The sequence below is a fragment of the Lethenteron reissneri genome, chromosome 7 (genome assembly GCF_015708825.2).
Source record: "Lethenteron reissneri isolate LAM-NWPU_2019-01 chromosome 7, ASM1570882v1, whole genome shotgun sequence".
Taxonomy (NCBI): Eukaryota; Metazoa; Chordata; class Hyperoartia; order Petromyzontiformes; family Petromyzontidae; genus Lethenteron; species Lethenteron reissneri.
In genome coordinates this window covers 10,689,830-10,701,942 of record NC_083785.1, presented here as the reverse complement: position 1 = coordinate 10,701,942, position 12,113 = coordinate 10,689,830, and the positions used below count along the sequence as shown (strand labels likewise).

The window sequence follows — 12,113 nt, the reverse complement described above, 5'->3', positions numbered from 1 at the left end:
GTTTGTCAGTTGCGTAATAATAATAATACACCACTCGAATCAGGACGATGCATTTACAAGAAGTTATCTCATTTTCGGTCTCTGCGGGAGATGTTCCCCGCCCCCATGGTATGCCCCAGATTTTGTACCTCCGGGTTGGCAACCCACAGGCGGTGGTGGGGCAATTTTAAGAAACGTTGCATCACTCTTAAATTTCGATTTAAAGCTTTCGTGACTGCAGGGATTCATCTTCTTGGTTCTTTCGGTAAAGTCACGTAGAATGGAAATAATAAAATAAAAAAAATAAAACATAATAAAATAATTCTCACGACGTTTCGGCCACAACGCAAGCAGCCGTCCTCAGGTGAAGAACAGGTCTGTCGAGGAGACAGAGTCTGAATGACAGGGTTTGCATCACTCTGTCGGCTACCGCGCTGGGAGATGTGGAATCGAACCGGTGACCTTAGGATCGCAAGCAATGGGGGAGCCAGAATTTTCAGGTAAGGGGGGCCACCCCTCCAGCTATGAAAAATGATAGAGGATTTGTTAGTAAGTAAGGACTTGTCCCTTGCTTTTTATTCGACGCGTGTGCGGCGATGGCGCAGTCATCGATTGAGGGTCGAATTCGAACCGTGTTGTGTGATCGGCATCGTTGAAGGTGTTTGCCTTCAGGGAAGTCGTGTACTGTATACGCAACTGCGCACAATTCTGTGAGTCACTTATAACCGCTTTGCCGTTACTTATTGCCAATTATTGACCCAGACTATGGTCCTATCGTCTCATAGAGTCCCTGGCACGTAATAATATGCTACACAGTGGCAGTGGGGGTCGCAAAATGCCGATTTATTACTAATAAACCTAATGATCCGTTCGAAATTAGAGATTTCGATCGGATCATTGGAGGGGGGGGGGGGCACGTGTCCACCCCCTCCACTGGCTCCGTCAGTGAGTGCAAGTCCAGCATTTGTGCTCGGCTTTCGGGTCGTGCGAAAAACAAATATAGGTTACCAGCGCGAGCATGATGTGAACATTGACACCGTGTTCAGGCACGCTGCCGCTGCCGTCAGCTGCCGCTGCTGCTGCTGACGTAACATTTGTGACTTATCGGTTCTTGGAGGACAGCCACTGGCGCGGTGACCTTACATTTGAATGAAGTTGGCAAGGCCCACGGACCATACTTTTGTAAGAGACGGGTCTCGTTGATGCCACGAAGCCCGCGGTGCCGTAATTCGTCGAATCCGACACGCGAGCGCCAGCCCATCTAGGTTCGCCCCGGGGGAGAGCAGACAGTCCCGAGGGATTATTAACGAGCTCCTGGCCGCTCCTCCCGGGGGCTTTCGAAATCGCCCCGCATCCGTCCCCCGCCGGTTACACATCCTCGGCTACCAATAACAGACGTCTCGAGACGTGTGATTGATGTCGTGGAGAATCGCGACGACGGCCGTGGTGGTGGCTCTGGCAGAGAGGGCCTCTCTGCCACGCGGTCCCGGGGTTAGTGGCGCTCCGGGAGATTTTAAGAGCCGGGTCGGGGTAGGCGCCCCCCCCCCCCGCCCGCTCCCCTGCGCACGACGGTAGCGGGGATCGCTGACAGCGCTGGCGAGTGATAATGGCACCAATGCGGCGCACTTTTTTTATCAATACATTTTTTTTGCGAAAAAAACTCCTTTGGAACTAAATTTCGATTTAAAGCTTTCGTGACTGCAGGGATTCATCTTCTTGGTTCTTTCGGTAAAGTCACGTCGAAGGGAAATAATAAAATAAAAAAATTTAAACATAATAAAATAATACTTTGGAACTAATAAAGCGGCTGGCACGCTGCGTTCCAAAGACGCCAAGTTTCATTCCCGGCCACGGTTAACATCGGTGGCAAAGTCATAACACAACCGGTCCTACCCTCCGCCCGCTCTTCACGAATGCGCACTGAGCAGTGAGGTGAAATATGGTCAAACTCCACCCCCCCCTCCATCCTCCCCTACCCCGTACAACACGGCATGGGGTCGTGGGCTTCGTCCATTGGTGGATTGAGAATGGTTGGAATGTATTTAATAGATAACATGACAGCCTCTTCAGCCGCCTCGATGTCAGCGAAATTCAAAGAGAACCTGATTTCCAAGTTCAGCCTCTTGTCTAAGAAGAAGCCAGAGCCACACATTAAAAAGTTATTGTTATCAATCAGAGTAACAGCCCAATTTCCAACAGCCTAAAATCGGTACTAGCTAAAGGGTTGCCTTTCGCAGTCACCCCCAAACACATCCCAGTTGATAATATCATTACCCAGGTTTCTATCTACGGGAATGCATTTAATACTTTGTAATACGCAAATGTATGCAATTACAATGGACGGTGGGTTGTGTATATCGCCTTGAGATTCATCTCAAGGCACTCTATAGAACAGCGGGCCCATTGCCTGGCTCCGGCTCTGATGCTCCTGCTGTTGTGGAGTGACTCGTGCAGCCAGCTATGGCAGCAGAGTTTGGTAATACATGTTGTTTAAGTCGTTAATTGTGAAAATTCGGTCACAGTTCCTATGATCACTGTTTCATTGCTTTTATGGCTTTATTTTGGTGATTTTTGAAAAGTTTTTCGGTTTGGCCATGCGTGTTTGTTGTAGTACAGAGTTAGACTGATGGCCTTAATCTACGCTGTCTTGTGGTTGTTGTTGTTTGACTTGCATCCCACTGGGATTTTTGCACACAGTGTTGGTGTACGGTGCTTTTTCTGAAATATTTTGCTGTCTTTTCTTGGATTTTCTGTTTGCACATAGTCACTTTAAGATGTTTTTTTGTTCATGTTTTTGTTTTTTTGTTTGTTGCGGTTGCATCCGATTCAAGGCTCACAGGGCAAAACCTAATAAATGAAACTTGAAACTTCGGATGGGGTAGAGTGGTGGTGGGGTGGGGGGACAGTCGAGACGCTGAGTGGGGGGGGGGGGGGCACCGTGACCGCTCTTCACCGCCAAGGAGAGGGAACCTGCTTGGGTCCATGGGACGTTTGGGACGTTCAGCGGAGCAGGAGGCCACCCCAGCAGCCCCCGTGTGGGACATGGTTCCTCCAGGGGACATGGAGGCATATTTATTGAATCAGTACTGTGCTACACGTCACGTGGTTGCCACTTAATTCTGTTTAACTGTCGGCGGTTTTGTTACTTTGAAAGCTCGTTACCGTGCAACGCGATACAACGTGGCTTTCTATGAAACCTTCAATGTAACCGCATGCCCAAGACGCCGTACGAACACCAGGGACATCGCGTATTCCATAGCGAGATAGGGCCGATCGTCGGTCATTGAGGCCGTCGGACTTGAGCAGTGGCAGGGAGCGGACGGCACGGCACGCGGATGTCTGGCGGGGACTTCTCACGTGCGTTCACCTTTGCCTCGCCGGTGCCGACGTGTACACACACACGCACTCGTTTGATGGCCGAGCGACACCTACGCGAGGTCGGAGGTGTTCCCCCCGCCAATAATTGGCCGTGAGCTCCAATCGAACTCGGGGTCGCCGGGGTCTCGTGATGCGGTCCCACGAACCTGGCCGCCCACGCTCTCCGTCAGCACTCGGCCTCTCCCCCCCACCCTGCCCAACAGTCCAGCATAGGGCCGCGCGGCCAAGGATGTCTGCCTGTCTTCGTGTGACAGGTGGGGCGGTATGGGGCGGTGTGGGGGCTTGGGTTGGGTTGGGGGGGGTTCCCAGTGCCCCGAGCTGGTGTAAGTCGCCGCGCCGTTCATCTTTGGTGCCTGGCGCGACGCGGACCCACTAAAGATTTGCGCTGCGGGGTGTCCCCACTGCGTCGTCGTCGCAGCAGCAGCAGCCTCCGAGAAAATATTTGAGCCGACCTTTTTATGTCACCTGCCCACCACCACCCCCCCCCCACGACCCTTGCCTACCTCCCTGTCCGCCGTCGATCTGTTTTAGACCCCGCCGCGGGGGGCTCTCCGGCAACTCGCCCAACGTGTTGGGAGCTGTGCGCGGATACCTGGAGTGCTCGGGATTCCCCGTGAGGCCGGCGGTTTCACCCCCGGCGCTTGGTGCCGCGACGATGTTGCGGAAAAATCTGGAGTTTCTTTTTTAGATTTTTCGTCGAGAGCTGTAATTACGGGGAGTCTCTCTCTCTCTGTGTGCGTGTGTGTGCGCGCAGCTTGTTTTTGGTGACGCACACGTTAGCACCAACGTGACATACACACAAACGCGTGCACTCAAAAACCAACATCTCCCTGCCCCGTGTATCCTATAGCAGGGATTGTTGGCGAGCACCTATGAACACCATCGCAAATTTGGGTTCGCTAACCGCCGCGCTGCCGCTCGCCACGCACATGCGCGCGATCACACGTGTTGATGAAATCACAAAGATTACCACGTGTCGCCTCTAACAGGCGGTCGGGGCAACTGCTATGAAGACCGGCGATGAAGGTGTGTCGCCGGCACCACGCATGCCGGGGCCGCCTTTGTCTCCCCAGTGCTGTTTTATCTATCGCCGTGAGCGGCAATCTAGCTCGGGAACGCCGGGTGAATGGGCGCGGCACGCCAACACCACTGCCACACTATCGCTTCGCACACACACCGACGTCAACAGGCACACACACACACACACGTTGGGCTGTACCCAATGTAGAGATGTTGGCTTGGAAGGATGCAGAACACGCAATGCTCTCTCGGGGACAAATGGTGGGTTTGGCATGCGGTATGTTCACAATGTAGGTACTTTCATGTCTGTTCATGATTTGGGGGGGGGGGGGTGTATCGGGGGTGTGGGAGGTGGAATTTGTGATGCCCGAGGGATATTTTACAGGTCTGACGTCAATACACACAACCCGGTTTTGTTTTGCAACTTTTTGTTTTGAAACTCTCTGAGCTTTAAAAAAAAACTTTACTTTGCAGATATCAAGTGGTGAGCGCGCGTCGTCGTGCGATACCGCCAAACCAGAGAGTTCGATTCCCAGCCACGGCCAACATCAGCAGCGAGAAATTGTATGGGCCATCCTGACCAGCGTGGTGAAGTATGTTAAAAGCAATTGTCTGAGCTATCTTGACCAGCGTGGTGAAGTATGGTCAAAGCAATTGTCTGGGCCATCCTTACCAGCGTGGGGAAGTATGGTCAAAACAATTGTCTGGGCCATCCTTACCAGCGTGAAGTATGTTCAAAGCAATTGTCTCGGCTATCCTGACCAGCGTAGTGAAGTATGTTCAAAGCAATTGTCTCGGCTATCCTGACCAGCGTGGTGAAGTATGGTCAAAGCAATTCTCTGAGCTATCTTGACCAGCGTGGTGAAGTATGGTCAAAGCAATTGTCTGGGCTATCTTGACCAGCGTGGTGAAATGTGTTCAAAGCAATTGTCTGGGCTATCTTGACCAGCGTGGTGAAGTATGGTCAAAGCAATTGTCTGGGCCATCCTGACCAGCGTGGTGAAGTATGGTCAAAGCAATTGTCTGGGCCATCTTGACCAGCGTGGTGAAGTATGTTCAAAGCAATTGTCTGGGCTATCTTGACCAGCGTGGTGAAGTATGTTCAAAGCAATTGTTTGGGCCATCCTGACCAGCGTGGTGAAGTATGTTCAAAGCAATTGTCTGGGCCATCCTGACCAGCGTGGTGAAGTATGGTCAAAGCAATTGTCTGGGCTATCTTGACCAGCGTGGGGAAGTATGGTCAAAGCAATTGTCTGGGCTATCCTGACCAGCGTGGTGAAGTATGTTCAAAGCAATTGTCTGGGATATCTTGACCAGCGTGGTGAAGTATGTTCAAAGCAATTGTCTGGGATATCTTGACCAGCGTGGTGAAGTATGTTCAAAGCAATTGTCTGGGATATCTTGACCAGCGTGGTGAAGTGTGTTCAAAGCAATTGTCTGGGCTATCTTGACCAGCGTGGTGAAGTATGTTCATAGCAATTGTCTGGGCCATCTTGACCAGCGTGGTGAAGTATGTTCAAAGCAATTGTCTGGGCTATCTTGACCAGCGTGGTGAAGTATGTTCAAAGCAATTGTCTGGGCCATCTTGACCAGCGTGGTGAAGTATGTTCATAGCAATTGTCTGGGCTATCTTGACCAGCGTGGTGAAGTATGTTCAAAGCAATTGTCTGGGCCATCTTGACCAGCGTGGTGAAGTGTGTTCATAGCAATTGTCTGGGCCATCTTGACCAGCGTGGTGAAGTATGGTCAAAGCAATTGTCTGGGCTATCTTGACCAGCGTGGGGAAGTATGGTCAAAGCAATTGTCTCGGCTATCCTGACCAGCGTGGTGAAGTATGTTCAAAGCAATTGTCTGGGATATCTTGACCAGCGTGGTGAAGTGTGTTCAAAGCAATTGTCTGGGCTATCTTGACCAGCGTGGTGAAGTGTGTTCATAGCAATTGTCTGGGCCATCTTGACCAGCGTGGTGAAGTATGTTCAAAGCAATTGTCTGGGCTATCTTAACCAGCGTGGGGAAGTATGGTCAAAGCAATTGTCTCGGCTATCCTTACCAGCGTAGTGAAGTATGTTCAAAGCAATTGTCTGGGCCATCTTGACCAGCGTGGTGAAGTATGTTCAAAGCAATTGTCTGGGCTATCTTGACCAGCGTGGTGAAGTATGTTCAAAGCAATTGTCTGGGCTATCTTGACCAGCGTGGTGAAGTATGGTCAAAGCAATTGTCTGGGCCATCCTGACCAGCGTGGTTGAAGTATGGTCAAAGCAATTGTCTGGGCCATCTTGACCAGCGTGGTGAAGTATGTTCAAAGCAATTGTCTGGGCCATCCTGACCAGCGTGGTGAAGTATGTTCAAAGCAATTGTCTGGGCTATCTTGACCAGCGTGGTGAAGTATGTTCAAAGCAATTGTTTGGGCCATCCTGACCAGCGTGGTGAAGTATGTTCAAAGCAATTGTCTGGGCCATCCTGACCAGCGTGGTGAAGTATGTTCAAAGCAATTGTCTGGGCCATCCTGACCAGCGTGGTGAAGTATGTTCAAAGCAATTGTCTGGGCCATCCTGACCAGCGTGGTGAAGTATGGTCAAAGCAATTGTCTCGGCTATCCTGACCAGCGTGGTGAAGTATGGTCAAAGCAACTCTCCATGACGTGGCATGTTGTGACTCCATCCTTCGTTGGGTTGATCATTTAAAAATAAAAAATAACTATATATTTGCCGCTGTTTGTTTCTGGCCGCCTGGCAATTTAGATATAAATCAATAGACATATACTATCAATACAGGTTGAATATGAGATGATATTAAATAAAACAAAACTGTAAGAATCTTGGAGTCGTGTAAATTTTCCCCAGAAAAAAAATACAAGGTGGGATTAAAATGATATGTGTCGTGTGTTTTTTCGCGTATCAATATTTATTTAACACATGGGGGCGGTGTTCGGGGGGGGGTGAGGGTTTGGGGTAATCGTGTGAAGTGGAAACAGTGCAAACTGTGCCCGATGTTTGTGCGAGTGAAATGAATCACCTCTGGATGCCCAGAGAGCTTGCGCTTGGCTAAGTCAGGCGTGACGACCTCGCTGGTAAATGCACTTCATTTAGCCAGGGCACCAGCCGGGGCGTGTGCGGCCACACTGCAGAGTGAGTGACACTTGGGCTGTGACGGATTTCAGACGGAGAGGAGGAGGGAGGGGGGTGCTTTGGCGGCCGCGTCGTCACGGCAGCTCTTTCCATGCTCGCCCGTCGGGTCGTGTGTACACCGAGCGGCATGCCCGGCACTTTTCGGGCCCCACGTTGTCGTAGGGGACGAACGCTATTGGGCGAGCTGCTGCTGTTGCAGCACGCGGTCACGGGTCGAGCACTTTCGGCGTGACATTTTGGCACGCAATGGGCAGGGTGGATTTTAAGCTAACATTTCTAGTGGCCCATTTATTAAAAACATTTTTTTTACTACCCTGTAATCTATAATAATATACTACAATTTCGTACTCGTGGTGTTCACGCCATTCTTAACGTACAAGGCCAGTAAGGGGACAATGTTGAAAATATTCTTAGGTTTTTTCGGCAAAGTCACGTAGGTAAAAAATTCAAATTAATAAAAGCTATCGTGCTGTGACGGTTCCACCTGAAGACAGAAGCTTGTGTTGCCTCCGAAACGTCGTGATTTTTATTTTATTTTACTTTTATTAATTTTAATTTTTTACCTACGTGACTTTACCGAAAAAACCTAATAATATGAATCCTTGCAGTCACGAAAGCTTCAAATCTAGAATGTTGAAAATGTGGTTTTTACGTTTTGGGGCGTAATTCGTCCAGCGGTGGATAGGCCATGGCTGACGATGCCGACAACGGTGACGGGTGGTGATAGTCGCATTAAATGCCACCGCATCTCATGACGCCGGAAACAAACGGTTTGGACGTGCGCATCACGAGGTGAAGTGGGGAGCGTGCAATTGGTGAATTAAACTTCCACGACCACACCACGGCATGGCGCGGGAGGCCTTCGACAAGCGAAGTGCCGTGGTGGATTCCAGTAGATTTCAAATTGTCGGCAGGTTTTGAAGGCTCACCAAGTGAGGTTTCAGTTTCACTCATGAGGTCGAAAGCGTCGGCGATGCGTTGGGCCCTGCCCTCCTGTCTGAAACACAGGGTCACGATAACCCTCGTAAGAAGATATATCAAAACACGAATTGCGGTTACCGTGTCAAGTCGCGTTTCCCTTCGGGACTTTACTCTGTATCACAAACTGGGCAAAGTGATTGAACAGTCGGCCAAAATGTGGCGATAAATAAAATACCAGCGATAACGGGAAAGCCACGTCGGCCAAGGCGCCCTCCCTCCCCCCTCCCCTCCCTCCCTCCCTCCCTCCCCTTTCACCCTCCCCCCCTCCCTCCACCGTCGCCAATTTAACACCGGCGCCTCCGAGCACAAAGCGCACACCGTTGGATGCCACAGAATCCATGCACGTGCGTGTTTTTTCTTTCCTTGGCGTGCTTCGCCCCATCGGGGTTGTGGTGGTTACAGCGACTGCGGTGGCGGGGGTGGATGCAGGGCCGGGCCGGGCCGCTGCCCCACGGCGGTGGGGGGTGGGTGGTAGGTGGTGGGGGGTGGATGGTGGGCGGTGGGTGGTGGGGGGTGGGGTGTTCCACTGCCACCACCGCCACCGCCGAGGCCGCCACTGCGGCGCCCACCGGCGGCGTGAGTCGCCACGCTGGGGCGTTGCGTGCTCGCCGGTTCGGACCGCGCTGCTCCACCCTCGTTGTGATGTCCTCTCCCCCCCACCTACCCCCAGGGCAGGCACTGTGCGTCACTGCCCACGCCTGGCACTGTTCCATCGCTGCTTCCACGCGCTCCGTGCTCTCTCGCACGCTTCTCCCCCTGCCTCCCCCCATTCTCCACTCTCCCGTCTTTCTCTCTCTCTATCTCGGCTCTCTCACTCTACATTCTACTCTCAGCTGTCGTCCACCAAACCCGCTAAGTCCATTGACCAGAGTTAATTTCGCGAAGCAACATTGGTGAGCAAAATATTCATCGACTAAGTGATATAAATATATATAGGTCAAAGATGACCAGTATTTAATATAAATTTGGCTCGCCGCATCTGACGTTCCTCATTTTGTCCTCGTGGTACTGTGGTGATGTGCAGGACATGATTTTATCGAATTATTATGGATAAGTGTACCTTGGAACTGAAAACTAAAATACATGTTTATATATATTTATTTTACCAGGTCAGGCCCCACTGAGCTATGCAACTCTTTTTCAGAAGTGACCTGGCCGCAAATGATAGCGCAACGAAGTGGCTTATCGCGTGGAAATCCCACAGCAGACAGATACTCCAAAGGCGTGTTGTTCATTCAAAATGTGGAGGGAAAAACCGGAGGACCCGGAGAAAAATCCACACGACCGCGGGTGAGAGAGACATGGAATCTCTCATATACAGGCATTGGGATCAAACCCACGCGTCTCCCGTATACCGGGCGAGGTAGTTAACATCTCGCTATCGTGGCGCCCTCTCTGTTGGTCGTGCCTCCTGCCGATCATCACTGCTGCGTGCCAGCCGAGCATCTTTAGCGGCATTGTGGAACACATCGGAGCGAGACGGTAAACCCCGATGATGAACTTGCAACGACTAAATGTCGCCAAGCGTTACGATGACCACGTCTGCTTCCCCACCAGAGAAACCAAAGCGCGACCGCCCGTGACAGACGGAATTCACGAGCGTGAGAAATAAAATAAGAAAACGCGGCCCCAGATAATTGAGTGACCGTTATTAGAGACCGCAGTGGTAAGTGTCCGAACCAGCGATTCACTCAATTCTCACTGATGGCTGACGGAACGGGGTGGGGGTGGCGGGAAGGAAAATTGTGCACCCCTTATACCCCAACAGTGAATAAACAAGAGCGACTAAACGTTTGACTGCTTTAGTCCAGGAATTATTGATAAACCGTGACTAATATCGCACCAGTCGTTGATTGGACGAAGACTAAGATGATGACGAGAATCAGAATCAAAATATTGATAGTGGAAGAATCCGATGCGCTTTAAAGCTCTTTTTTTGAGCAGATGTCCAGTAAGGGCAGGTCAGAACGTCACAACAGCAAACAATACAAACTCACGATAGGAGCTCAAGGTAAAGGAAAGGTAAACATATCATTAAAAAAAATCTACAAACAGAACTAAACTTTTGTGTATATCCTACCTGGCGAAGCCCGCTGAGCTTATTCGCTTATTCAGAAGCGACCCGGCCTCAAGTGGAAGCTCGGCAACGACTCGCTGCTCTCGCCCCTCCACAGTCCCCCCAGCGCCTTTCTCTCTCCTCGCAAAGATCCCCCGTGTAGCCTTAACAGACTGTAGGGGCAAGTGCTGTTTGCGAGCACCTATAAAGGCCGGCACGGCACACGAGGGGGTGGGTGGCCAGCACCACGCCCAGCCGCCTTTGTCTCCCCAGTGGCGATGTTTACACATCGCACCAGGTACTCATTTGAGGCTGAGTCGACCGACGGGAGGCCCAGGACCGGTTCAGATGATCGTCACTGGGTGTTGACCGTGAGCGGGAATCGAACTCGGTCGCCAGGTTCGTAGCGCAGCGCGCTAACCGCTGCACCACCGCTCCCCACTCTCTCGCACATTCCCTCATACACAGCCTGCAGGTGGCAGGCTGTGCGTTGCATTTGGAGAAAAAGATCCAAGCGTTGTGCAGATCCATCATCCATCCATGCAGTTGGTGGTTTCGGAGGTTGAGACAGTCAGCCGCCTGGCACTTCCAGGCTCGTCCTGAGCTGGGCCCCCCTCTGTAATTCCCCCCACCCTCCTCCCCCCACCATGTCCGTCTTTGTCTTCCTGTTGCTGCTCTGCTGCATTTCATTTGGCAAAGGAGGTGGTGTAGCAAGAGTTTATTTGAAGAGCTGACCCCCCTCTCTTTTGATGTAATCTCTTGTAGAGGGATTCGAGGGGAGGTATGTACGTGGGGAGAGACACATATGAGACGGAGTGAAATGAGAGAAATGTAGACGAGAGATTTCATGAGACGAGAGATTTCGTGAGGCGAGAGAAGAAGTTAGCGATGAGAGACATTAATTCACTCTTTATGTTTATTAGGATTTGAATTTTAGCTGTATTTGGCACGCGACATTATCATTATATCCTCATTGAAAATAGGGTACAATGATGGTAAAATAATACATGATTACTGTGAATAGGCCTCACTTGTACTCTCGTGGTAGTGCCTTATGCCTAAATAGTCCCGTCTCACAGTGGCTCCCAACATTTCTAAATCCTTGGCACATTTTTGCGGACCACCAAGCACCCATAACGTATTTCTCAAAATAAAAAAAAACTCGCTGTGAGTCGTGGCATCTGTAACGACTCCACGGACCACTTTCCACGGCCTTGCGGACGCTGCCTTGAGTCCATGGACCACAGTTTGGGAACCACCGCCCTGCTCTGAGCAGCTAGCTGAGCAAGATCCTTAGGAAAATATCGGATGATAACGTGTTAAGCCTTATTGTCCTTCAGGCGGTATCGCATTGGTTCCTTCTAAATGCTGGCGAACAGAGCGAAGCAACGGCGTTTGTCCAGAATAAACACCGCTTTCGAAAAACTCAAAGATCACATCGCCTGGCTTGGACATTCACCCCCCCACCCCAGATATTGGTGTAGCCATCAATCGCATCAGAACATTTAAAGGTAGCTGACGCGCACATCTCCTTCGTAGATGGAACATTAAAGACACAAAGCCACAGTCGT

At 50.9% G+C, this 12,113-nt stretch overlaps 1 long non-coding RNA gene across 1 annotated transcript in view; it reads left to right on the top strand.

Moving 5' to 3' along the window:
* Positions 1–396: 396 nt before the first annotated feature.
* LOC133357553 (uncharacterized) overlaps positions 397–12,113 on the top strand; it is a 178,006-nt gene continuing 166,289 nt past the window's right edge. Inside the window, exon 1 of the long non-coding RNA XR_009756980.1 lies at positions 397–479. This is a non-coding gene — a long non-coding RNA (uncharacterized LOC133357553). The remainder of the gene's footprint in view (positions 480–12,113) is intronic.